Source organism: Dreissena polymorpha, chromosome 9 (assembly GCF_020536995.1).
Source record: "Dreissena polymorpha isolate Duluth1 chromosome 9, UMN_Dpol_1.0, whole genome shotgun sequence".
NCBI lineage: Eukaryota > Metazoa > Mollusca > Bivalvia > Myida > Dreissenidae > Dreissena > Dreissena polymorpha.
In genome coordinates this window covers 63197881-63225143 of record NC_068363.1, presented here as the reverse complement: position 1 = coordinate 63225143, position 27263 = coordinate 63197881, and the positions used below count along the sequence as shown (strand labels likewise).

At 35.3% G+C, this 27263-nt stretch overlaps 3 long non-coding RNA genes across 4 annotated transcripts; 1 reads left to right on the top strand and 2 right to left on the bottom strand.

The window, feature by feature from the left end:
* Positions 1-2945: 2945 nt before the first annotated feature.
* LOC127844774 (uncharacterized) lies at positions 2946-14909 on the bottom strand. 2 transcript variants are annotated; one of them, XR_008032887.1, is made up of 7 exons: positions 14265-14909; positions 12736-12809; positions 9446-9540; positions 9033-9218; positions 7317-8095; positions 6478-6616; positions 2946-5848 (listed from the first exon to the last, which is right to left on the bottom strand). It is a non-coding gene; the product is annotated as an uncharacterized LOC127844774 (long non-coding RNA). The 2 variants fall into 2 exon arrangements; XR_008032888.1 differs by lacking the exon at positions 9446-9540 and having other exon boundaries at positions 12736-12786.
* A 2123-nt stretch (positions 14910-17032) lies between these two features.
* On the top strand, positions 17033-18716 carry LOC127844779 (uncharacterized). Its single transcript, XR_008032893.1, has 3 exons — positions 17033-17212; positions 17719-18115; positions 18260-18716. It is a non-coding gene; the product is annotated as an uncharacterized LOC127844779 (long non-coding RNA).
* Positions 18717-18868: 152 nt separating this feature from the next.
* Positions 18869-26806, bottom strand: LOC127844778 (uncharacterized). The gene is made up of 4 exons (XR_008032892.1): positions 26448-26806; positions 24951-25016; positions 20151-21040; positions 18869-19551 (listed from the first exon to the last, which is right to left on the bottom strand). It is a non-coding gene; the product is annotated as an uncharacterized LOC127844778 (long non-coding RNA).
* Between the last annotated feature and the right edge of the window lie 457 nt (positions 26807-27263).

Here is a 27263-nt window from a genome sequence, read left to right as displayed (position 1 = left end):
AGTTATCTAAAATTAATAACTACCCGTATTTGTTGAAATAAACATTCTGCACAGATTCAATTATTTATTTTACCTGTATGTAAGAATCTTTCCAATCCTGAAGGTCAGTTAACTACTTCAAAAGCACCATAACTATGAAAAAAAATTATTGTTTTGAATATTGCGTTCTTCAAAAATAATGCCGATGATAATTCGACACGATTAGGAATCATAAGATATTTCTAAATTTCATTTTCGCTAACAATTCCAATACCAATTCAATTGCTTTGAACACAGTTGAAAATAACACTCTTACACTGAGGAAACGTTCTACATACTATATTTCCACTGTTTTTTTCCCCAAGCATCCTAGGGATTTAAACATTTTCTCTGACTTTTGTAAATATGCAGCCATATTGATAATAGTTAAAAACGGCGACCATTAGACCAGAGGCAGATTCAAGCGATCAATCGTCTGCTGATCCAGAGTACTTAAGCAGCTACGCCCAAAAATATAGGTCATGTGATATTTGAGAAAATACTTGATGCAATAAAAGTTCAGTTTTTTACATCCATCATTTAACCAGCTACTCTCCATTAAAAGAAATGCTACCAACGGTTAAGGTCTCATTATAAAGTGTCCAACATTAAAACGAATCTGTAGTACACAACAATGCTTTTTCTACCAAATTTTCAGATGAATATTCCACCCTAAAGTCATGGTAACAGTCCTACTCGGTTACTCCTTTCTCCATAGATTCAACAAGAATAGGGCTAATCTATTCAACTGTTCAGGGGTCATTATCAAAGTGGTGTGAAACGCTGATCACTGTTAGACGTGATAACATGATGGTGGCCATATCTAATTACAAGATACTGGTGTAGAATGCTAAGAATTCAGAGGGTTAAACATTGCTCACACACTAAATGAATAATTTGATAGTAGAAAAATACAGGGGTATGCAATTTATTAGGTATCAAAAAGTTAATATTAATTAACTAAAGCACATTTTAATAAAGAGCATCGTGCTTGTATTTGAATGCTGGATTAAAATATAAAGAACAGATCAGAACGTGTACATAGTATTATTGAATTGAACAACATATTAATATTAATATTAATTAAACTATGTTATGGAAAGTATATATATACACACTTGGGGACTTTTTTAACGCATCACTTTTCAAACTTGAATATCTAAGTTATGAGTAAAGATATTGATTCAAATTTTTACAATCATTTGACTAAATAGTCTACGCAAGCTCACGATAAAATCATTCATCCGTGACGAATGGACGCTTTAGCACGTGGGGTAGGTGTGGTTCCATATTTTTGCACGTGGAAATGTTGAAACGCAATTTAATTCTAGTTTTATTTCAATTGAATTAATTTAAGTGGATTCTTACACAAGGAAAACATAAAATTAATTTACAAAACAATATAGCTTGTATGAATATTCAGGAGCGCAATCGCCCACTTTGCATTTTACAGGCTACCTTTACCACTTGCTAAAGCGTCCGATCGTCACGGATGAATGATTTTATAGTTAGCTTGCACATATTGTAGTCAAATGACCACATATGCAATTTTAAATAAAAATATTTACTCATTACTGAGATATGTAAGATTTAAAAGTGTTGCGTTAGAAAAATCACCAAGTGTAGTAAAAGGCGATATACATGTTATTCCAATTTAATTTCAATGTCACAATTCTAGGTAAGTTTTTACACATGAAAAACATAACATCAATTAAAGAAAACAATATGGCTCGTATGAATATTCAGGAGTGAAACGGCTCAATCTGCATGTTGCAAGCCGGTCAGTTATTAATACGTGTAAGTTTTTGCGTTTTACTTTTCACATTGTTATTATTTAAAGTTGTACGAGTTTGCGAAATTGACTTTTGAAGTGACGTATTTAATTTGTTAAGTTTTAGATTTTGTTGTTTTTCAATTTCAATTAAATTTTCAGGAATAATCAGATGTGTTGAATTATTCTTGGTCCAAACACAAGCCGTTCAAATTTAAGGGAGATATATATTGATCTGATTAGGTGATGCGTTAGAAAAGTCTCCAAGTGTATGCGAACAGTATACAATGATCTCAGAGCATAATTATAATTATGATATATATTATCAAATTATTCAGAAGTAAACAATTGAATATTCCTTATTTTTTCAATGTACAGCTATAAATGTTCATATAAACAAGTTGAAATAGCATAAATAGTATGGCACATAAATTTTATAGAATTCTTGTCAATTTATAATAGAAATTTATAATTTTTATAGAATGATAAGCTGCTATATACATGTATATTTAGTACTGTCATGATTGTAACCCAAACTTTTCTAGCAAGGAAATTTCATGGAAAAAACATAAATTTTTACTCCAAATACTTCACCTTTGTAATTCAGATAACAAATGTTCACATAATATACATACCGGGTAACTATGTTACTAATCAGTAAATTAAAAAACAAATTTTTTAACATCAACTTTACAAGAATTATCAGCATGGGTATCCAGCATGATATTTGCTAGTGGAGTGTTGAACTGGTCTTAAAATACCAAAATGTCGTCAACATGAATTTTCCAAATATAACACCTGGGTTCATTTATTATCGCCAAGCAGGTTGTTGTCATCCTGACAGGGGAGTGTGCTTTATGACCACAGAACAGTTAACACTAATTAGTTCTGCTGATAAGCTGATGGCTTAAATCTAGCCGTCCTGGGAGTAACTTGGTAGGGGTGGTAAGTGCCCATACATGAAATTATGTCAACCAATAAATGGTGTTGATTTATTCAGAAAGTAAAGCATATTGCACTGCACAACTGCAATATTAAGTATATTGTAACTTCGACAGACAAAACACTGGTTATAGAAATAGTGGACGAAAATAAACAAGAAAATAAACATGAGTAATGGAATGTGCTTTGTCTTATAACAACAACAATGCGAGACTATACACAATATTTCATTTAATTAGCAATACAAAATTAACAAATCACAATAACTTAAACAGACACCCGTTTACAGTTTAGAGAAACATGTACATGTTTACTATAACAAGAGCACCCAATAATGGGTGCCACGCTCGGATGCGGGTGCAGTTTTGAATGAATGAAAGCTTGTACGAATTAGTTTTTTTCAAGAGGTCACTGCAACCTTGACCTTTGACCTAGTGACCGCAAAATAGGTGTGGCGTGTAGAACTCATCAATGTGCATCTACATATGAAGTTTCAAAGTTTTAGGTGGAAGCACTTTAATTTTAGAGCAAAATTTAAAGGTTTTAGCACGACGCGGACGTCGGACGACACAACGAGCTGGCTATGACAATACCTCGTTTTTTTTCCGAAAACAACCGAGCTAAAAATACCCTTAACAGTAATGTCAAATATTGAAGATATTTACAAAAGCAATTAAAAAGAAGTCTACATAAGAGTTTATACACCCTATATCTACTAATGAAAAATGTTTATTTAACGTAAATGAAAAAAATCACACATGATTGAAGCATTTAATCTTAAATTACAAACATAGTCCAATACCAATAAGCTTGTTTGATAACATTTTTGGGGGCTAAGCATGCATACAAATTATTGCAAATTTTGTATTTTGTTTTCTATTTATCAATTTGATATATCTAAACATGACACACAATTTATACATATAAAGTCATTTTCAGTCGTTCAACAAAAGAACAAACATGTCACATGCATTCAATAAAAGTTCAATATAAACAACCACAATTTTAGGGAAATCTGTATTTAAGACATACGTGTATGCTGAAGTTTTAAACTGGAAGAATTACGGAAATTGAACCCCAGTGAATTCACTCCACTGACAGCTATGTTGACTGGTCAACGTTACACAAACTGTAACAAAACTAGTTAAATGACACAATTCTCTAATAGCAGTAGATCTACGTCAATACTTATCAAGTACTTTAAATACAAGTACAATATTATTGTTGAAATATACACATTTCATAAACGTCACATTTACACAACTTTACACATTGTGTGATCTTGCAAATGTAATTTTTCAAATAAAGTCATTACTGATGCATTTTGTTATTACACTTGGTGTTTATGTAACAATAAGTATCACATTTTACCTAAACTATTACTTCCTGAAACAAGCATATATTTTCTGAAGTGTTTATTCCACAAAACCCTTTTAGACATTCACCTATAGCCGAGTATATAGTGCGAAATAATTAGAAATGTATTTACTTGTTATGTAGAGTTGTAAAACACAATTATTATTTAACAAAATAGATATCTTTTGCAAATAATAGTACTCGCTTATATTGCCAATAGAGGCCATTGCAATTCTTGGCAATTGTTAGCATATGACATCACTCTCCCTTAATTTTAATTCAAATTTCAAGGTATTATTTTTTCTTTAGTTTATGTAAAAAATACATTTTAAATAGTTGCTAAAATTCATTCGATGAAAAACATTGCATATAACAAGGTGTTTATATTGCCTTAACTATCTTTTTCTCTTCAAAATATGTCATGCTGCATTATTTAAACAGTTTAATACGTATATGAGCATTTACACAAGAAATGTTGTTTTAGAACAATTGTTTGTACAAATAAATGTAAACAGTGAGTTTATCTTATAAAAATGGCAACATTAAATAAACAGTTTACACTGAACATACAATTGTTTCGCAGTTGCTCTATGTATACATGGCAAAACAGACCTATATACAGTGATCAGAAATCTTGGTTAAGTTACATGTGTACTCACTGATTTAAGAGGGTTGTCTAAATGTGCATATACAAATATATGGCATTATAAACTATTATGACCAAAAACAAACTTTAAAACTTACCAGCATGTAAGTATTTGATATAACAACACAAACTAACAATCATAACTTTTGCCATTTTTCATAAAATACTTTCATCTTTGTTTAATTCTCATTTACATGAAAAGCTTTCCCAATAACACAATTCATGCTCTTATCATTTAACAAATCACAGCCATTGAAATCAACCAAGTACTGGTAGTAAATACAGAATCAATCATGTTAGGTAGATTAAATGATTTTTCCCAGAATTTATTTATACATGTATTCCGATGAAATATTATGCTACTAAACAAGATTCTTGATCGAATACTGACCCGGGTGAGCCAATCGACTTATATTGTTTCAGAAAGATTGATAGACAGACAATTCCGATATTTCATAACTCTAAGCCTTTCTGAAGAATTTGTTTAAGTAGCACATCTATATTACTGGTAAAAACAGAAAACATGAACATGTATCATTACAGGAAAATACTTAAATATTTTCTCAATTTTATCCAATTTACCACCATCATTTAAACAGCGTTGACAATCTTAAAATAAAATGTTATCATTATCAGGATCAAAGTCTGTAGTGAAAGTTTCATAATACAGACAAAGACATTGGATAGACTTGTTATATGTGTGCTTATGATAATAATGTACATACTATATTTCACCAAAACTTTTAACATAAAATGACTGACAGTATCATAATTCCCATAAAACATATACTTGTGTTTTCCTTTGAACACAACTTGGCTGGTCACATACAAAACGTGGCTGTCCACATGACTTTCTGGCTTTCCACTTTAATTGTTGTGATATGTCATTCTGCCATTTCGATGTCAACAAGCTCATTTATTTTCCATCCGTCACAAAATTCAAAGATAAAACCTGTCAGAGTAAGTGCTGAACATACCAGGAGGTATGTAGAGTCTAGCACATCTTAAACAGTATATATCTCTGAGCTTCTCAGGTTTGACTGAGGAAAATATGGTAACCACTGCTGCAACAGGCTGTAATTCTGATTGGCCAGTTTTCTTTCTTCCATGGGTGTCTGATAAAAGAAAGACACATTACTGAAAAGTCAGTTTTTTATTATATTTTTGATACAGATGAAAAAAATTAACAAGCACTGCCTGCCGTAGGGTGTTAAAACATATCTGATTTGAATCCAGAGAGGAAATAATGGTCCTGAGACTATTGATAAAATAACAATCGACTATACATATTAAAGGTGAAGTGTAACCTCTTAATATACAAATACTATGGGATGGGATTTGATAAAGATAATTTTTTGCCATTCGAAAAATAGTTAATAATGACAATAAGCTGATGGCCCAAAACACGTGCATTGAGCAAGAGTTTTTATGAGAAAACTCATATCTCTTTTGTGAAGTAGGAAACAAGAGTTGGTCACCATGGTCACGGACGCATCCACATTTGTCTTGTGTCACAAAACTCCACTAATGTCATAGAGAGTGAAAAAAGTTACACAGGAGGGTAAGTTCATATGATGGAACATATCTTTGATTTCATCACATAAGACGCAATACTCTTAGTAGACAAACAAATCCGTTAGCTGATGCGAAAGACATATGGACGGACTATGTTAAATCTACATGCAACCACCCATCGCTTTAATTGGTGCCATGCAAAAAGCATGCACATGACTTGAAAACTCACCCAAGGTTCTCTATGTTCATAGACTGAGGGTCATGCACCATGGCGATGACAGAATATCAAGACGATTATTGCAGCTGATGTTTGTGCCTTGTGTGCAAATGCCTCCGGAGAAGACTCTACGCTTTGCAATCAGAGTTTTCTGGAAATAAAGTCAATCATGTGTCAAACGAGACAATACTAGCATGATTTGGACATTTTTTTTTCAAGACTCCCAAGTACTGGTTCAACCCGGCCACACTTGTGATTTTCTTAATAAGCCATAAACTTTCATATAAACAAGGTAAAATAAAGAGGCTTAACTAAAGCCTTGTGTCCACGAAGTTCCAGAGTTGGAAAGCCTCTTAAAACTTAACATACAGTCAATGCAATCACGCCAAATATTAGAAATTAGTTTAATTTTTTGTTTGTTGGTTATGACCAATTTTTTTTGAAGAGTTTTTATATACAAATAATATACTTTTTCTGACAAAAGTGGTATATATATTTGATGATTCACCAAATACAACACATTTTGAAAAAGTTGATTTACATAAGTTGGGGAAAATCACTAAGAGGTGGATATCACCTAATAGTTAAAATGGTCGCGTCCATGCAGATTTATTAGCGTCTATTTCGTATTAATATTCGCTCTATATCTCTACTTTACTCACAACAAAATTTCTTAGCGGGATCACAAAACTACAGCTCCCGCTAAGAAAATACGTGGCGAGTCAAGTCGAGATATAAGCGTATATTAATACAAAACAAATACTAATCACTTTCTTACTGTTATGGCTGGAAATAAATCGGCATTTAAAAATTAATAAAACTAGTAAAGGCTATAAAACAGCGAACCATACCAGTCTTGGCATGGACGTCGCCATCTTGACTTGCACGTGATTACCCCCCCCCTGATCACTTCTTCCTTGCCATTGATGCCATGTTGTTCAGTCATCTTGTTAACTGCAAATGACGGAGAATACTGCAGGAAAATGTTCAAAGATAGATTCCAGTTCTGTAATAAATCCGTTTGCAGTAAAAAAACATATTGAGATTTCTTTAAAGGGAAAGAGGTTATTCTTTCTGCAGACATTGTGTTTACTGAGAAAGATAGTGACATATTTAAAGGAAAATGCTTAAGACCTGTTCTGCAGTCATTTTGTTTTAAGATATAGTGGTCATCGAGTTCTCAATATATTTTTACAAACATTATTAAAACCAATAAAATACAGTTTATGGAATAACCTAAAATAATTAAAATAATAAAAATTAAGGACATAAAATAAAAAAACTGCCTCTATTTGGATTCCAAACTGGGGTAATTTATATTTGTATTCAAGGCAGTAAAAGCATATTGCGATACTATACACTATGTACCGCAATATATTGGTATAAGTTGTAGTCATATGTTTATTCATTTAAAATTGTTGCCATTTTTTTAGTAATGCAAATGAGGTCTGTCAACTTACCCACACAATCTGTGAACAAGTCCCTTTAAGATCTTACATTTTCTTACTGCCGTGAACATTTAAGCTGATGTGACCTTAAACCTGACTCCCAGGTGTGTACAGTGGTCAAGTCAAGGTGGCAGCTGATAATTTCATTGCTTGGCACCGAGTGGTTTTAGGTAATCCTCGACCTAGTTAGGAGAAGAGAAATCATAGGAAAGATAAATCAAAGCAAAGTCAAATATATCAATATATTTAGATTTTTTTTGAAACACATGTTATTTAGATATATTTTGAAACAAAAATAATGTTTTCATAACGTGTTTGAGGCAAAATGTTAAGAAATACATGTTTTGATGTTTGCCATTATTACAATAGTTATCATGCATATGCATCTGTGGTGTTAATATATTGTGCTATATAACGCTTTTACATTGAAATTAACAAATATTTTCAATAACTCCATTAGGTTTTATTTAAAACAATCCATACAGAGCGGACGGTGCAATAGACTGCGGTGCGTAGTTATTTATAATATAAGTTACACAGCCTCTGAATTCCCATGTATGATGAGATACAGAGAAAGTCCATTAATATTTGCAAGAGAGTCGTGACTGGGCCAATGATAAGTTAGAGCTTTGTCATAAAATGTCAACTAACCCTCAACCCACACTCCATGGGGTTCACACAATTGAAGTTTCATTATAATTGCCTTGAGAAATATGGACATGGTTTAATCAAATACAATACAATCCTTTAACATTATATGCAGACAAAGCACCACTCTGAATGACTAACCTTCACAAAAATGACTCCATTATTATGACTGTGAAAATTTAGTAAAATGTATGTGTGAAATGTATCCACTTCGATAAGCCTGTGCAATCTGCACAGGCTAATCAATGACTACACTCTGCCTAAACCAGATTTTTGCAAGAAAAGACTACCTAAATACAAAAAAAAATACCATTAAAGCGGAAAGTGTCGTCCCAGATCAGCCTGTGTGGACGACACTTTAGGCACATGCGTTTTCTTAGAGAAAAGCTCCATTGTAATTATTCAGTCAACAATTAAAGGAAACATTCACCAAAGGTGAGTCTCAATATAAGTTTTTTCCAAGCCTCATACATTTGAAAGAGCTCAGCAATGGCACTGTTGATTGTTGAATTGTGGGTGTTGTTGCTGCTTTTGCTGCTGCATATGTTGCTATTGAGACTGAAGCAGCAATATCTGCATGTCTTACTGTTGTGACCTCTATTTCTCTCTGTGGCACTTCATCTTTAGCTTCGGTTGTTACACAAGAGACTGACGGACCTTTAAACATGAATGAAAAGAAAACATGCAAATTTGTCTCAAATTAAACGCCACGCGTATTTCAAGTTTACTGACCAAAACACTCTTTATTCCTTAAATGTTAATATTTTCTTTTAAAACAATCTCAAAGTTCCTTAGTAGATAACAATCTAAATGGTTCTGCATTGAAAATCCTCTGAAAGTTGTTAATTGAAACAAGAGATTCATAATGGCCCTAAAGCGCTTACCTGAGTTAAACATTAAACTTTGGTAGAAGACTCGACCTGTTGCAAGATCGGAATTCAATTTTGAACTTTGCTTAGATATTGTCAAGATGAACATTCTGAAAAAGTTTCATCAAGATTGAGACATGTATGTGACTTCTACTGCGGAAACAAGGATTTCAAAAGATTAACTAGTGGATGCGTGTCACATAAATTAAAACACCTAAAATGAAAAGATAAACATTTTGACAAAGTGTCATCAAATCAACTCATAAATGTGGCCTTTAGAGTAGCAAGAAGATTTTTCTACTATAATAACTAGTGACCTAGTTTTTGGATGCACAATCCCTCATTCCAACTTGTCATTGTCAAGATATGCATTCTCTCAAAGTTTTATCAAGATTGAGTCATAAATGTGGCCTCTATATTGGCATCAAGGGTTTCTGAAGATTTGACCTGGTGACAGGGTTACATAGTTTTTGGATGCAAGTGACCTCGATACAAAATCAGCCTATATATTGTCCAGATAAACATTCTTACCATCTAATGCAAAGGCAAAAATACAAGTGACCCCTTCATATAAATGGCAGTTTTATTACGATTATTACCTTTTATATGGAACTTGATTTTGTAAAGAGATAAAAAGTCAGTTTGCTTGGTGCCTATAGATAATTTATATGTTGTTGCTCTTGATGGTCAATTTTAATTTAAGGGTTTAGCGTGAAACTGTTGTATCTTCTTCACATTTCTATATGAAATGCAATAGTTTCACACTTATTGAAATAAGATATACTGGTAAATTAAGTGAAGTGCAGAAAACTGAGTTTGCATTTGGGTTTAACCAATTTGTTACAGCTTGATTACATAGAGGATATTTGTTGGATCCGGTGGATTATCGATTTTAATTCACGAGTGATCATAGAAAATAATATTTTCACGAGTGGCGCAGCCACGAGTGAAAATATATGTTTTCTATGATCACGAGTGAATTAAAGTCGATAATCCACCGAATCCAACAAATTTTCTTTTTATTTAATGCATTTTTCACAGTTTATATACATTGTTCAAGAGTTTAACTAACGAATTTTGCTGGGATAATGACGTCATTTCGTAAAAAAAATGACGTCATTTCACAGTAAACAATGAAAATTATCGATAATTCTCACTGATAATTTTCACTGTTTGAAACAGTGAAATTATCAGTTTTAATTCACTGATATTTCTCTATAAACCACCGGAAAGCATTAAATAAATCAAAGTATTAAAGTTATAAGGGCCACATTCTGTGAAAATTGGGCTTAATGCACGTCCAGTCTGCACAGGATATTTAGGGACACAACTTTTGGCCAAGACAGGATTTTCATGTAGAAGAGACATCCTTAAACAAAAAATTCCCCAAAAGTGGAAAGTGTCGTCCATTATAAGCCTGTGCAGACTGCACAGGCTAATCTGGGGCGAGACTTAAACCAGCACGTGCATTAAGACCAGTTTTCCCAGAACTAGTCTTATTATGAATGGGCCTCATGGATGGTGGTCACAGCTGTGCCACAGTGATCCCTTTTCCAATGGCAAGGGACTTACCTCAGTTGTTTTATATATATTTATTTGGGGCTGTTATTCGGCCCCTTTTAAAATGTAACAAAATATAGATTTTTCCAAAATGAATAAAATTAACAATTGAAGGATTCCAAAACAAATATATTTTTTTTGCAATATTAAGTTCATTTTCCTAATCAGCTCTACAAGTTGAAACATAGCAAATGTAATATTGAACACACTTTTATCCCCAATATTAAAGCAATTGTTAGTAAAAACAACCACAACACCAATTTCTCCATTTTACTTAAAACAACACAGTTTTTCAGAATCCAAAGGGCCCCAGCCCCAATCCAAAAGTGGTGAAACAAGCAAATTCGTTGAATTTATATCCCCCACCAATATCAAAATTGTGACAGAGGGATAGACTGACAGACAACGCCAATTCTATATCCCTCCACCTTTTAGTGCGGGAAGAGGGGGGGGGGAGAATAATTAATGTAAATGTACAAGAAACTAAGAATAGTTGGTGAACATGGGCCCAACATGTGTGTATTATAAGTATTTGGGAAAAATCAAAAACTTACAACATAACATTTTAGGCATATATTTTATTAATGAAATGCATTTATGTACAAACAAGTTTCATTAAAATGCACAAAAGAAGTTCCACAATATGCTTCTGGACACAAAAGTTTTCTGGATGGATGGACAACGCCAAAACAATATCCTCCTCCAGATAAAATTATGACAGAAGGAAGGACAGACAAGTCAGCGACAATATGCTCTCGCTTGTTGGAGCACAAAATCTCTAACCTGTAATTTCTAAGTACAAAGATGTATACATAATTCTGGAAAAAATGCTGGTCAGTTAAGGGTTTTAGCATAGGACCTTACATGAAGCATTTGTGTAACCTTGACCCTTGCATATAGTATATTGTGAGACGTTGACCTTAACCTTAGACATGAGCCTTAACCCTAGACATGAATCTTACATACGACACACAGCAAGGAAGAAGATGGAAAAGAATTATAGAAGGTCAAAACAGAATCCACTGAGCATAGTAAAATAATGGCTAAGCAGTAAATATTTCTACAAATGTGTGACCTTTGATGTGTGACCTTGACTTGGGTCACAAACGCATAGGTCTTGCACTGCCTGATATTTGAGGACAATTACGTCAGGCCATTTTGTGAATCAATTTAGTATGGCAGAATCCTTACCAAATAAGGCATATTTAATCAAAATGTGTGATTTTGATCTTTGTGTAAGACTTTGACCACGCGCCTAGCAACCTGGATCTTATATTTGACACTCAGCTTGATACTGGTGAACAATTGGACAGTTATTACAGAATCCCTTGATGCATAGTAAAGAAATGACTAAATAATGTGTGACCTTGACCTTAGCCCCTAGCAATATAAGTGTTGAATGTGAAGCACCTCCAGATGATTGGCAACAACTATGGCAAGTTTCATGGCTCTGGCTCATGTGTTAAATAAAGATGCAGCCCTAAGCTTATATTATAAAGCATTTTTTTCAAGATACAAAGGGTCATAACTCCATTATTAACAAATAGTGTACAATGTCCATTTGGGGTGCATCATCCTCTTATCCATATACATACTCATACCAAATTTCAATGAAATCACTTCCAAGATATAGCTCCAGACACAAAAGTGCCAGATGGACTGAAGGACGGACGGATGGACAGACAACGCCAATACAATATCCCTCCGCCTATGGCGGGTGATAACAAACTATTACTGGGACTTACCTGTTGAGATGTATTGCCTGTGTTGCAGTTGGGTAACATTTTTCTCTGGGACTGAAATTGTAAGGATAAGGTCCCTGTGAACAGATAGAAAGATCTTAACAAATCCCAGAAATATATTCAATGCATTCGGAAATGGCATCAGTTACATGGACCAAATATGAAACCAAGGGGTGTTGTGGTTTAACCAAATGTTTTTTCGAAGGTTTTACCTATATCAGTCAATGACCACAAGGGCCAGGTGCATTAATCAAACAAACTCTGTAGATGACCTCTAGATTATTCTCCATACCAAATATGGAACACTTGGGCTTTGAAGTTGCAGACAAAGATTTGTTGTCCCTAAATATGTTTATGTAAAACTGGGAAATCCTAGGGCTAAGCCAGTTGATCCCAGAGACATAATTTGGTAATATTTTGAGAGGACTCACTTTACACTGTTGCACACCAAACATTAAACCTCTTGGCTATGGGTTTCAAAAACGAAGAAAACAAGATGTGTTTGTGAAACACAATGTCCCCCTATATGACGTTTGACCTTGAAGGATGACCTTGACTGTGTGAAGGATGACCTTGATCTTTCACCACTCAAAATGTGCAGCTCCATGAGATACACATGCATGCCAAATATCAAGTTGCTATCTTAAATATTGAAAAAGTATTCATAAAATAAGTGATTTGGGCCACATATATTTAACCTCTGACCTTGAAGGATGACCTTGACCTTTCACCACTCAAAATGTGCAGCTCCATGAGATACACATGCATGCCAAATATCAAGTAACTATCTTCAATATTGCAAAAGTATTCATAAAATGAGCGATTTTGGCCACATATATTTGACCTCTGACCTTGAAGGATGACCTTTACCTTGAACTTTCACAACTCAAAATGTGCAGCTTCATGAGATACACATGCATGTCAAATATGAAGTTGCTATCTTCAATATAGCAAAAGTTATTGCAAAATGTTAAAGTTGGCGCAAACAGACCAACAGACAGACCAACAGACAGGGCAAAAACAATATGTCCCCCACTACTATAGTGGGGGACATAAAAATGAACACCCAATAAACATTCCTGTGAGGTTTCATTTAATTCTTTCATGTGCTTCAGGAGAAAATGTCCCTTGACAAAAAGTTGACAAACAGAAATACATAGCAAAAGGATGGACAGCAGATATCATGGTATCCAAAATGCATCCACAGTTTCAGGCCTCTAGTAGCAAAAAAAACTGTCAAAAAACATCACTTCAATTATGTCAAAGATATCAAATCAAAATATGGAGGTTCCCAAGTTCACATGCTTTTTTAAATAACTGCAAAGTTTCAATCCCTCTTGCACAATACTTTTTTTAGCTAGGGCGGCCACACAAGTGAAAGAGATGGACGAAAGGATGGAAGGACAGACAAAATCACAGATGAGGGCAAATCTTTATACCCCCCCCCTTACCTCATATAGTGGGGACATTAATATCCATACTCTACCAAAAATTATTTGGATGACTGTGAAACTGTTTGCATAACAACCTACCTTGTAGATGAGGTAGTCTTGGCCCCTAAGCAGGGAAGTTTGGAGTTCCATGGATAGACTGGCTGTACCCTGGGGGTAAGAGCTTTACCCAAAATTCCTGACCCAAGAGCTTGCCACCTTTACCAAGCCATTGTCCTTGGATGTCCAGAAGGCCTGTTGTTGTTCAGCTGTGTAAAGATGTGTGATTGAATGGGGTCCTGTAGGAACCAGAAAATCTAGAAAATCCCGGAATTTTATCAGTTTTTAATAGACCTCTACACAAACAAGAGCTGTCAGAGGACAGCACGCTCGGCTATTCGAGTGCTTGACAGTATAACGTAATCCATCAGGGGGAAATTGTTCATATTCAATAAGGTCAAGGTAATATAGTCATATTCTAAGTGGAAGAGGACCATAATTGAAACATATTATTGATCCCTTATGTTTTAAAGAAGTTGTACTTCATAGACGATTCTGAGTTCAGGTATATTTTCTACAATCTCTTTAACATTTGTAAAGACATAAAACAAACTAATAAGATTTTATTTTAAGTTTGATAGCAATAGCTTGGGTGGGATGGTTGGACAATCCTTCCAAAATAAAGTAAATAAATATTTGTGGATTTTTTTACTATGTTTCAAAGAAAAAAAATCTTTTTGGGTGTGGGGGGGGGGTTGGGTGGGGGTAGAGAGAGGGGGTATAATGTGGGTGTGTGGTCATTTATTAGATGATCTTTCAAAAATAAAAAAAAGGAAAAAAATATTTTTTTTTTTATTAATTTTTTTTTTTTTGGGGGGGGGGGATTCTGGGGTGGGGCGTGGGGGATGGTTTTGGTGGAGTCATTGTGTTATGTCAGGTAAGTGTTGTTATGTCAAAGTATGAATCAAATCTGATCCTTAATAAAGAAGTTATGGCAATTTAATTAAAATTTATTAATTTGACCTTGAGTCAAGGTCAATCAAAGGTCAATGTCAAATTTAACTTGCCAGGTACAGTACCCTCATGATAATTAGAAAGTATTTGAAGTTTGAAAGCAATAGCCTTGATACTTAAGAAGTAAAGTGGATCCAAACACAAAATTTAACAAAATATCCCAAGTTACGAAGACAAAAAGCGCCATAATTCCATTAAAATGCCAACCAGAGTTATGCAACTTGCCCTGTACAGTTCCCTTATGACAGTTTTCCAAGTCTGAAAGCAATAGCTATGATACTTAAGGAGTAAAATGGACCAAAACACAAAACTTAACCACATGTTTAATTATCTAAGTATAAAAGGGGCCATAATTCTGTCAAAATGCCATTAAGAGTTACATAACTTGGCCTGCACAGTCCCCTTACGATAGTTAGTGAGTGTTGCAAGTATGTAAACAATAGCTTTGATACTTTAGGAATAAAGTGAACCTAAACACAAAACTTCACCAAAGTTTCAATTTTCTACATATAAAAAGGGAACATAGTTCTTACAAAATGCTTGATATAGTTGTCTGCTCTTGATTATAGATTGTGGTCATGTTGGTCAAGATGTATGAAAAATATCAAAGCAATATTACAATGAACATAGAAAATATTTGATGTGGTACGCAAACTTTAACATAGATTTATCAATAGTATGCATATTCTAAGTGGAAAAAGAGCCATAATTCTTACAAAATGCCTGTTACAGTTGTCTGCTCCTGTTTATAGATTGGGGTCATGTTGGTAAAGAAGTATACTCAATATGAAAGCAATATGTTAAGGGACATAACAAATATTTGAGGTGGTACGCAAACTTTAACATAAATTTATCAATAATATGCATATTCTAAGTGAAAAAAGGACCATAATTCTTACAAAATGCTTTCACTTCTTTATATTGATAAAGTTGTCCGCTCTTATTTATAGGTTGGGTTCATGTTGCTTAAGAAGTATGCAAAATATAAAAGCAGAATCATTGAGAGAATGGACATGAACATTTATTTCATGACCATTCAATTAACAAGTTATATGGCTGACCATATCCCAAAGCAAAATATGTTTTTTTTTTAAATTCTTTGAAGAAAACAATATCTTCTAATCTGTATAAAAATACTATAAGCTAAAAGGTGTAATTGCATTCTAGTCAAACAAGAATTTGTTATCATTGTGACAAAACTATCACCCAATGGTGCAAGTCATAATATGTCGCATGATGTTATAGATTGTCTAAGTGTTGTAATTTTCAGTGAAATATGATACAAAATTTAGATGCACAACCTCATATGAGAATGAAAATACCTGAAAGTTTGAATGCTGAACGTTGAATTTGTAAGTGAACACCCACAGGCCACAGACATTTACAAAGACCGACAGACATCCATCCAAGGTGATTCCTATATACCCCAATCATCACGGGGGTATAATTAATAAATATCTTCAGGGCATATTCTTACTCCAGCGGCATATTTGTATACTTAAAACTTGGACAGGTGGTTAATTTTAATTTATAGATATCCTTATTTAAAAATAAATGCAGATAATTATTTCATAGAATGTTGACTGCATTTCAATGATTGTTAAAAAAAATTAACCAGCATTTAATAGGCATTTTCTTTAATTTATGCAAGGGGAATTTTGTAAATATACATGTGGAAAACAAAACAAAAACCTTTTGGTTTAGAGGCTGAATTTTGGCACAAAAATGTATGAAAATATGCCCTGACCCTTTATGATTAAAACTGATATCAAATCAACTCTTATATGTATTTATTTACTCAGTTTGACCAATTTACAATTTAACAAGAGTTCTGCGGTCGGAGATGACCGCATTGAAGCCGGATTTTTTATTTAAATGACAGGAAAGTACCTTTCGTGTTTTTGTCAATGCAATACTTAAATTACTGAAATATTGTTCAAAGGTCAAAATGAAATGTAAGTACTTTTCAAGGCATGAGCAAACCTTGTGTTATGTTTTGAATGCATGCATATACATGAACAACAATAACATTTAAGGTCACAAATATGAACTTGAATTGACAATTAGGAAAGTTTGATCTCAATTTTTTTATTAGCAAATTAGTAACATATTGTTTGAAGTTTCCATCAATTTCATTATCAAATGTATACCAAATGTCTAAGCATACCAAAGTATTAACAACTTTAACATATTTACATCCAAGGTCACAGTGACCTCGACCTTCAAATGAATGACCTTGAAATGACCAGTGGTCATCTAAGTGTGCTTGCAAACCTTTACGTCAAGTTTGAGATTCTAGGTCCAAGCATACCAAAGTTATAACAATTTTAAATTTTAACATTTTAACATTGAAGGTCACAGTGACCTTGACCTTCAAATGAATGACATTGAAATGAGCAGTGGTGATCTTCTAGTACTGGCCAACCTTTATGTCAAGTTTGAAGACTCTAGGTACAAGCATACCAAAGTTATAACATGGAATAAGAACTTTAACATTTTTACCTACCAAAGTTATAAGAACTTTAACATTTTTACATTCAAGGTCACAGTGACCTTGACCTTAGAATGAATGACCTTGAAATGACCAGTGGTCATCTAAGTGTGCTTGCAAACCTTCATGTCAAGTTTGAAGACTCTATGTCCAAGCATACCAAAGTTATAACAATTTTAACATTTTAACATTTAAGGTCACAGTGACCTTGACCTTCAAATGAATGACATTGAAATGACCAGTGGTCATCTTCTAGTACTGGCCAATCTTTATTTCAAGTTTGAAGACTCTAGGTACAAGCATACCAAAGTTATAACATGAAATAAGAACTTTAACATTTTTACATTCAAGGTCACAGTGACCTTGACCTTCAAATGAATGACCTTGAAATGTCCAGTGGTTACTTACTAGTTCTGGCCAACCTTCATGTCAAGTTTCAAGACTCTAGGTCCAAGCATACCAAAGTTATAACAACTTTAACATTTTTACATTCAAGGTCACAGTGACCTTGACCTTCAAATGAATGACCTTGAAATGTCCAGTGGTTACTTACTAGTTCTGGCCAACCTTCATGTCAAGTTTCAAGAAATAGGTCCAAGCATACCAAAGTTATAACAACTTTAACATTTTTATATTGAAGGTCACAGTGACCTTCACCTTCAAATGAATGACCTTGAAATGACCAGTGGTCATCTGTTAATCCTGGCCAACCTTCATGTCAAGTTTGAAGACTCTAGGTCCAAGCATACCAAAGTTATACCATGAAATAAGAACTTTAACATTTTTACATTCAAGGTCACAGTGACCTTGACCTTCAAATGAATGACCTTGAAATGACCAGTGGTTACTAACTAGTTATGGCCAACCTTCATGTCAAGTTTCAAGACTCTAGGTCCAAGCATACCAAAGATATAACAACTTTAACATTTTTTATATTGAAGGTCACAGTGACCTTGACCTTCAAATGAATGACCTTGAAATGACCAGTGGTCATCTGTTAATCCTGGCCAACCTTCATGTCAAGTTTGAAGACTCTAGGTCCAAGCATACCAAAGTTATACCATGAAATAAGAACTTTAACATTTTCGAGCACGCCGCCACCCCGCCCGCCCGCCCACCCGCCCGCCCGACAACATCAATCTATAAGCCGAGATTTTTTTGAAAAAAATCCGGCTAAAAACACAAAATTCCTGATCAGTAATAGGAACTTTTCTACAGAAAGGTCAGCAAAAAGCTGATGTAACGTGAACTAAATGTGCAACTCTAAACTCATTAAAAACTGGGCTAAATGCATTTATAGCGTAAAGAGTTGTTCCAGATTTGCCTGTACAAACTAATCAGCCACGACACTTTCAGCTTTTATGGAATTCTTTGTTTTAAGGTATATTCGGAAAGTGTGGTCACAAATTAGCTTGGGCAGACTTAACACGCTTTTGTGGGTAAAACACTTGAGGCACATGCATTAAGCCCTGTTTTCACAGAGCGCAGCTGAAATACTTCCTGTTTTTGTTGCTGCTGCTGCCATAACCAGAGATTGTGTGAGTCTTGACGCCAAAGTCACCACCCTGAACCGGGAATGTAGGACAACGCTGCTCCTCAGGCATCAGGTTCATATTATTGGAGAGCGATATATGGAGGTCAGTCACTTTAAGAGGCGAGTCACTCAGCGCCTGCTCTATCTGTGGATCAGATTGTTTCACCTCGAGTGACTCGTCGGGATGAAAGTTGAACTCACCAAGGCTCAACTGTTTGAAGTGTTGATTTAGCGCCTTGTGAGAAGATGTTAAAAGGTGGCGTGCTGAATTTCCTGAGCGAGTTGTTGTATAAGTGGATTGGGATTGCCTAAACATTCATGATGTTTGTCTTGTTTGCTTATAATGTTTTCTGCAAAGGAAATGGAAAGTAAACTAAAAATAGTGTTTTTAGTGGCAAACGAATATGCCTTGACAATGTATGTTGAAACACCTTACTTAACACTTTTTAATGCAACACATTGAGTCTATATTTTATATTTAGGATTGCATAATGATTTATTTTTCGCCAGTTAGCACTCACAATAGCATTGTTATAATGAATAACGCGCAGCAACATGTTAAATCGAAATTTTGGGGTTTTAAACAGTGAGGAATACATGGTAAAGTACATTTTGTAGCAAGTTGCCATATTTATCTGTACATTAAAAAACAGGAATAACTTAAGCACTTTTAGACGTGACACTATACCCCTTAAAATATGATGCAATACAACATTTTGCTAACGAATACTTAAAAATTTAGAATCAGTGCTAAAAATATTAATTGTACTTATGTTCAACTTATAGAGCTGAATAAGGAAATGAACTCAATGTCACAACCTATTAAAAACAGTATTTGTTTTGTCAAACATTTAATTGGGAATTAAGCCAGTAATTATCGAAAAATATGGAATAGACTTTTTGAGATTAGGAATGCTTTGACCAAATAAATAACACTGTAAGGTCTCACCTGAAGCTCAAGATGCAGAGATGACATTCTAGCCTCGCTGATATTGCTAAGAGCCCAGTTTGAGTTCTACCTAACATCGGGTTGAGAATCAAAGAGCATATTGGACCACACAACAAAACTGCTGTCATTTTTCAACGCCTTCTCAAGCGCCGACTCAATGCCAGGCTGTTTAGGATTGGAGTGGGAAGTTACAAACCCTGATGGGTTCACCTTTAGCACCTTGTTTCAGCTGTTGGTCGAACTTCCCGCCAGAGGCATGGCAATGGAAGCTCTGAGTGTTCACAACAAAGTCGGTGGTGCCTTTCTTTGTTAGCAACTGCGTCAAAAGTGCGTTCTCTTTGGACAGTTTGGACACCTGTGAGGACAAACCGGGACTGTCCGTAAAGTCACGACTGTCCAGGAGTATCCCAGTGGTAAGCATACGCTTCTGACTAAAACTCTACAAATATTCCTTGATTTTCTCTTGTTACTTTCCGTTGTACTGTTTGTCCCAAAAAGAATGGAACGAGTTATCCAACTTTGTATTTATCATGATATTAGTTGTGAAGTCCAACATTGAGAACTGACCGTACATGTTGCCATAACTGCTGCAATAAGGCCTTGTGTCTGTAACGGTTGTCCCATCTCCGGCACTCGGGTCTAACAAACCAATCAGGCTCAAGTGCGGATCACTCGACACGAAAATTGTGGTTGTTGAGAACCATGTGTGAAAACTCTTTGTGCTCAAAATTTTCTATAGGAGGAATTTGTTCAACGATGCTGACCCTTTGAAGCTGGATGTCAAATGGGAGAAGCTAGGGGTCAGGGGAGTGGTCGTGCTTGACTTGAGGCTTCTGCAGGCCTGGCTGGTGCCGTTGCCGTACCAACTCTATATCAAAACCGGGGCTCTCCTGAAAACATGGGAAATATGAACTTATAAAAGTAACATTATTTTTGTTGATTTTAAGGGTTGACTGATCCACAAATTTATCACAGACAGAAAAGTAACTGACACAAATTCATCATTTATTTTTCTGAACTGAGAAATCCACAAAATAAACTAATGTGTCCGTAAAAGTCTTTTTGACCACGAAATTTCGGATGAATATATATACGAGTTTACACTATACAAACAAGTAAAGAGGATATTTTACCTTAAGTACATTCATACTTTTCTTTTCCACCTCATCATTTTTACATTCTTAATACATAGGGGATACATAAGCAGGTCTTTTCCTGGCGTATTTATGGGTATGTGAAATGGACCCATACGCAAAGCGTTTTTCTTTCTTTAACAAGGGCTGTTTGTAAAACATGCATGCCCCAAATATGGGCTGTCAGTTGTAGTGGCAGCCATGGTGTTAATACGTTTTTTGTCACTGTGACCTTGACCTAGTGACCTGAAAATCAATAGGGATAATCTGCCAGTCATGATCAAGGTATCTATGAAGTTTGATGATCCTAGGCCTAGGAGTTTTCTTGAGACATCATTCGGAAACAATTTTACTGTGTCGAGTCACCGTGACTTTTGACCTAGTGACCTGAAAATCAGTTGGGGTCACCTGCAAGTCATGATCAATGTACCTATGAAGTTTCATGATCCTAGGAGTAAGCAGTCTTGAGTTATCATCCGGAAACCATTTTACTGTGTCCGAGTCACCGTGACCTTGACCTTTAACATAGTGACCTAAAAGTCAATAGGGGTCATCTGTGAGTCATGATCAATGTACCTATGAAGTTTCATGATCCTAGGCATAAGCATTCTTGAGTTATCATCCGGAAACCATTTTACTGTTTCGGGTGAACGTGACCTTGACCTTTGACCTAGTGACCTAAAAATAAATAGGGGTCATCTGCAAGTCATGATCTATGTACCTATGAAGTTTCCTGATCCTAGGCGTAAGTGATCTTGAGTTATCATCCAGAAACCATTTAACTGTTTAGGGTCAATGTGACCTTGACCTTCGACCTAGTGACCTGAAAATCAATAGGGGTCATCTGAGAGTCATGAACAATGTACCTATACAGTTTCATGATCCTAGGTCTAAGCGTTCTTGAGTAATCATCCGGAAACCATTTTACTATTTCGGGTCACTGTGACCTTGACCTTTGACCTAGTGACCTCAAAATCAATAGGGGTCATCTGCGAGTCATGATCAATGTACCAATGAAGTTTCATGATCCTAGGCGTAAGCGTTTTTGAGTTATCATCCGGAAACCATTTTTCTATTTCGGGTCACCGTGACCTTGACCTTTGACCTAGTGATCTCAAAATCTATGGAAATCATCTGCGAGTCATGATCAATGTACCTATGAAGTTTCATGATCCTAGGCCTAAGCATTCTTGAGTTATCATCCGGAAACCATCTGGTGGACGGACATACAGACATAAGGACGGACGGACCGACATGAGCAAAACAATATTTGTACTGTGTTGAGTCACCGTGACCTTTGACCTAGTGACCTGAAAATCAGTAGGGGTCACCTGCGAGTCATGATCAATGTACCTATGAAGTTTCATGATCCTAGGAGTAAGCAGTCTTGAGTTATCATCCGGAAACCATTTTACTGTGTCTGAGTCACCGTGACCTTGACCTTTAACATAATGACCTAAAAGTCAATAGGGGTCATCCGTGAGTCATGATCAATGTACCTATGAAGTTTCATGATCCTAGGCATAAGCATTCTTGAGTTATCATCCGAAAACCATTTTACTGTTTCGGGTCACCGTGACCTTGACCTTTGACCTAGTGACCTAAAAATAAATAGAGGTCATCTGCAAGTCATGATCTATGTACCTATGAATTTTCATGATCCTAGGCGTAAGCATTTTTGAGTTATCATCCGGAAACCATTTTTCTATTTCTGGTCACCGTGACCTTGACCTTTGACATAGTGACCTCAAAATCTATAGGAGTCATCTGCGAGTCATGATCAATGTACCTATGAAGTTTCATGATCCTAGGCCTAAGCATTCTTGAGTTATCATCTGGAAACCATCTGGTCGACGGACATACAGACATACGGACGGACGGACCGACATGAGCAAAACAATATACTCCCTCTTCTTAGAAGGGGGGCATAAAAAGAGAATTAGGCATTCGATCACCAAGTGTGGATTAAAGTGTTCACTGGTGACACCACATGTCTGCACATGTGTAGATACAGTTATAAAGACAAGGGCTGTTTGTAAAACATGCATGCCCCCCATATGGGCTGTCAGTTGTAGTGGCAGCCATTGTGTGAATATATTTTTTGTCACTGTGACCTTGACCTTTGACCTAGTGACCTGAAAATCTGTAGTGGTCATCTGCCAGTCATGATCAATATACCTCTAAAGTTTCATGATCCTAGGCCTAATTTTTCTTGAGATAACATCAGGAAACCATTTTACTGTTTCGAGTCACTGTGACCTTGACCTAGTGACCTGAAAATCAATAGGGGTCATCTGCCTGTCATGATCAATGTACCTATGAAATTTCATGATCCTAGGCGTAAGATTTCTTAAGTTATCATCCGGAAAACATTTTACTCTTTTGAGTAACTGTGACCTTGACCTAGTGACCTGAACATCAATAGGGGTCATCTGCCAGTCATGATCAATATACCTATGAAGTTTCATGATCCTAGGCCTAAGCATTGTGTAGTTATCATCCGGAAACCATTTGACTATTTTGAGTCATTGTGACCTTTCCCTTTGACCTAGTGACCTGAAAATCAATCTGCCAGTCATGATCAATGTACCTATGAAGTTTCATGATCCTAGGCGTAAGCATTCTTGAGTTATCATCCGGAAATCATTTGACTATTTCGAGTCACTGTGACCTTGACCTTTGACCTAGTGATCTGAAAATCAAAAGGGGTCTTCTGCTAGTCAAGATCAATATACCTATGAAGTTTCATGATCCTAGGCCTAATTATTCTTGAGTAAACATCCGGAAACCATTTTACTGTTTCGGGTCACCGTGACCTTGACCTTTGACCTAGTGACCTAAAAATAAATAGAGGTCATCTGCAAGTCATGATCTATGTACCTATGAATTTTCATGATCCTAGGCGTAAGCGTTTTTGAGTTATCATCCGGAAACCATTTTTCTATTTCGGGTCACCGTGACCTTGACCTTTGACCTAGTGACCTCAAAATCTATAGGGGTCATCTGCGAGTCATGATCATTGTTCCTATGAAGTTTCATGATCTTAGGCGTCAGCATTCTTGAGTTATCATCCGGAAATCATTTTACCATTTTGAGTCACTGTGACCTTGACCTTTGACCTAGTGACCTGAAAATCTATAGGGGTCATCTGCCAGTAATGATCAATATACCTATTAAGTTTCATGATCCTAGGCCTAAGCATTCTGTAGTTATCATCCGAAGACTATTTGACTATTTCGAGTCATTGTGACCTTGACCTTTGACCTAGTGACCTGAAAATCAATCTGCTAGTCATGATCAATGTACCTATGAAGTTTCATGATCCTAGGCCTTAGCGTTCTTTAGTTATCATCAGGACACTATCTGGTGGACGGACAGAAGGACCAACAGGCCGACATGTGCAAAACGATATACCCCCTCTTCTTCAAAAGGGGGGCATAATAAGTGCCTTATGATTAATATGTCTCAATTATATTTCAATAAGATCTAAAAAAAGTATAGCATAATATGATTTTATTCTTTTAATATTAAGTATTAGAAATATTTATATTAAATTTGTTTTTCTGAAATCAATGGACTTATCGCACGAAAAAAATAAAAATCCAAAAATTGCATTTTTTCCCAAATTGGCCATGAAAAGGCCTGATAATTAAAACGTCTTTGTTACCTTCTGTGTATTCAGGTCATCCTTGTCCACCACAACCTCAGCATCCTTGTCCTGACTCAGCAGCGACTGGAGCAGCAAAATAGCTTGATGTATTTCTTGTATGTATATTTAGGACTCACACAAATTTATATAAATGTAATGAAAATCAATAACAGATGTTCAACAGCATAAAATATGGCAAATTAATAAATCTCACATCAAGTGTTACCTTTCTGTAAACATTGCGTAAAATATAAATATATACTCCTCCAAAGATTACTTAAACAACATTTTATTTAAAAAATATTCATCCATATACATTTCTTACATGGCATGCACAGGTGGTTAGCGTGTGGCTATGCTATTAATTAGTGAAAACATCATTTTGAATGATAAATAATCATATTATAACGAAAAATTAACTTTTCTGAAAAAAAATATTTCACTATCAAATATATATATGTCTTGCAATATTTTTACAAATGCTGGGTTAACTTTTAAGAAATAACACGATACACAACACGCATGACCCAGTCGACAGTGATCATGTATTCTTTATGAATGAAATCTCCAGTTGTAAAGACACACCTCCGCATTGGACCAATGAAATCACTCGTATGTTTAAAATGTCAGTTAGTTGAAATGTATGTAAACAAAGGTTTCAAACGGCGCTGGACAGTTAGTCTTGATGCAGAATGTAACGACAAGAACGGTAATAATGTTTTTTCATACGTTTTATTGAATTGTGGTATCGAACTACATGAACTTTATAGGGAAGTTGCCATTTACTCCGTGAAGATTTCAGTCTTAAAGACAGCATGATCACTGTCAACTGGGTCATGCGTGTTGTGTATCGTGTTATTTCTTAAAAGTTGACCCAGCATTTGTAAAAATATTGCAAGACATATACATTTCCAGAAAGGAAATTCATTTCTGCGTTGAATAAGACCAAGATCGTGAAAATCGCTGCAAAATTGATGAAGATATGGCTGTTCAAAGCGATGCACCCCGTTTTGGGCTGATTTTGAGTTGCATACCTTGTTATATATATATTTGATAGTGAAATATTTTTTTTCAGAAAAGTTAATTTTTCGTTATAATATGATTATTTATCATTTAAAATGATGTTTTCACTAATTGATATCATAGCCACACGCTAACCACCTGTGATGGCATGGTGTTTATAGAAATGAAAGTCTAAAAATAGCCTCAGTTGCTATGTACATGTGCATCTATGTACAAATATGAAATTTTCATTTGAAATGCTTTGTTTTTTCATGCACAGTTTACAAGAACTAAATGTTAGGACCATAATGACACAAATGATATGACAACATAACATATTATGCATTAGATCTAATGTTCTAACAAAACCCCTCACATTGTGTAATCAGATAACAATATGTTTACATAAATTATTTGTATCTTTTAGCTACACACTTACACTACTATGTTCGTATGCTAAACAACACATTGTAATTGAAATACTAATCACTAATTACAACAACTAATACATACATGTACACACTATTCCACTCTTAACACCAGGATGGTGTCGTCCCACTTCTGTCCCACAATGATGGAGGATGTAGTGCTGCTGTAGCAGACTGACATTGGACACCACACTCCATCCTCCTGAGTATCCAGCGTAGCCAGCTTACTCTCTCCCTCCCAGCCCACCTGTAGTACAGAGTAGGGCAGGTATCCACAGACCAGCACCTGGCCTGCAGGGGTCACATGTAGACCACGTGGGCCCACTAGTGCTGGGTCTGTGTATGTAGCCAGGAGTGTGCCATCCCTGGCCAGGGTGAGAAGCTCGTTGCGCCAGCTGCTGGTGATGTACAGCCTGTCTCCTGTGGGACTCACAGCACACTTCACTACTGCAAAACAGAGTAACATCAAGATATTGAATTACTGTCAATGTTAAATAATCTTATTAAACATACTGCAGTGATATTGTATTACGCATATGTTGCTATAAAGAGGCCTTTACACATCTAAAATATATGCATACATTTCAATGATTCAATAGTCAAGTGTGACATTAAACTTCAGTAGCAGAGCTATTGTGTTAACGTTTTGACATGTTGAAGTGCGACTGGTGAGTTAGATATGAATTGAATCAAAACAATTACACAGATGGAAACAATTACACATACTGAAACAATTGCACAGTTCTATCAACAGGTAAACATATTGTACATGTACAATCATTTAACAACCACAAAATTAAGACCAGGTCAGAAAGTGTCTCTTTCCCAGGAACTCAGTTTCTATTTATAGACATGCCATGTAGTGACGGTCAAAATACTTCATTACTCATGTTTATAAATC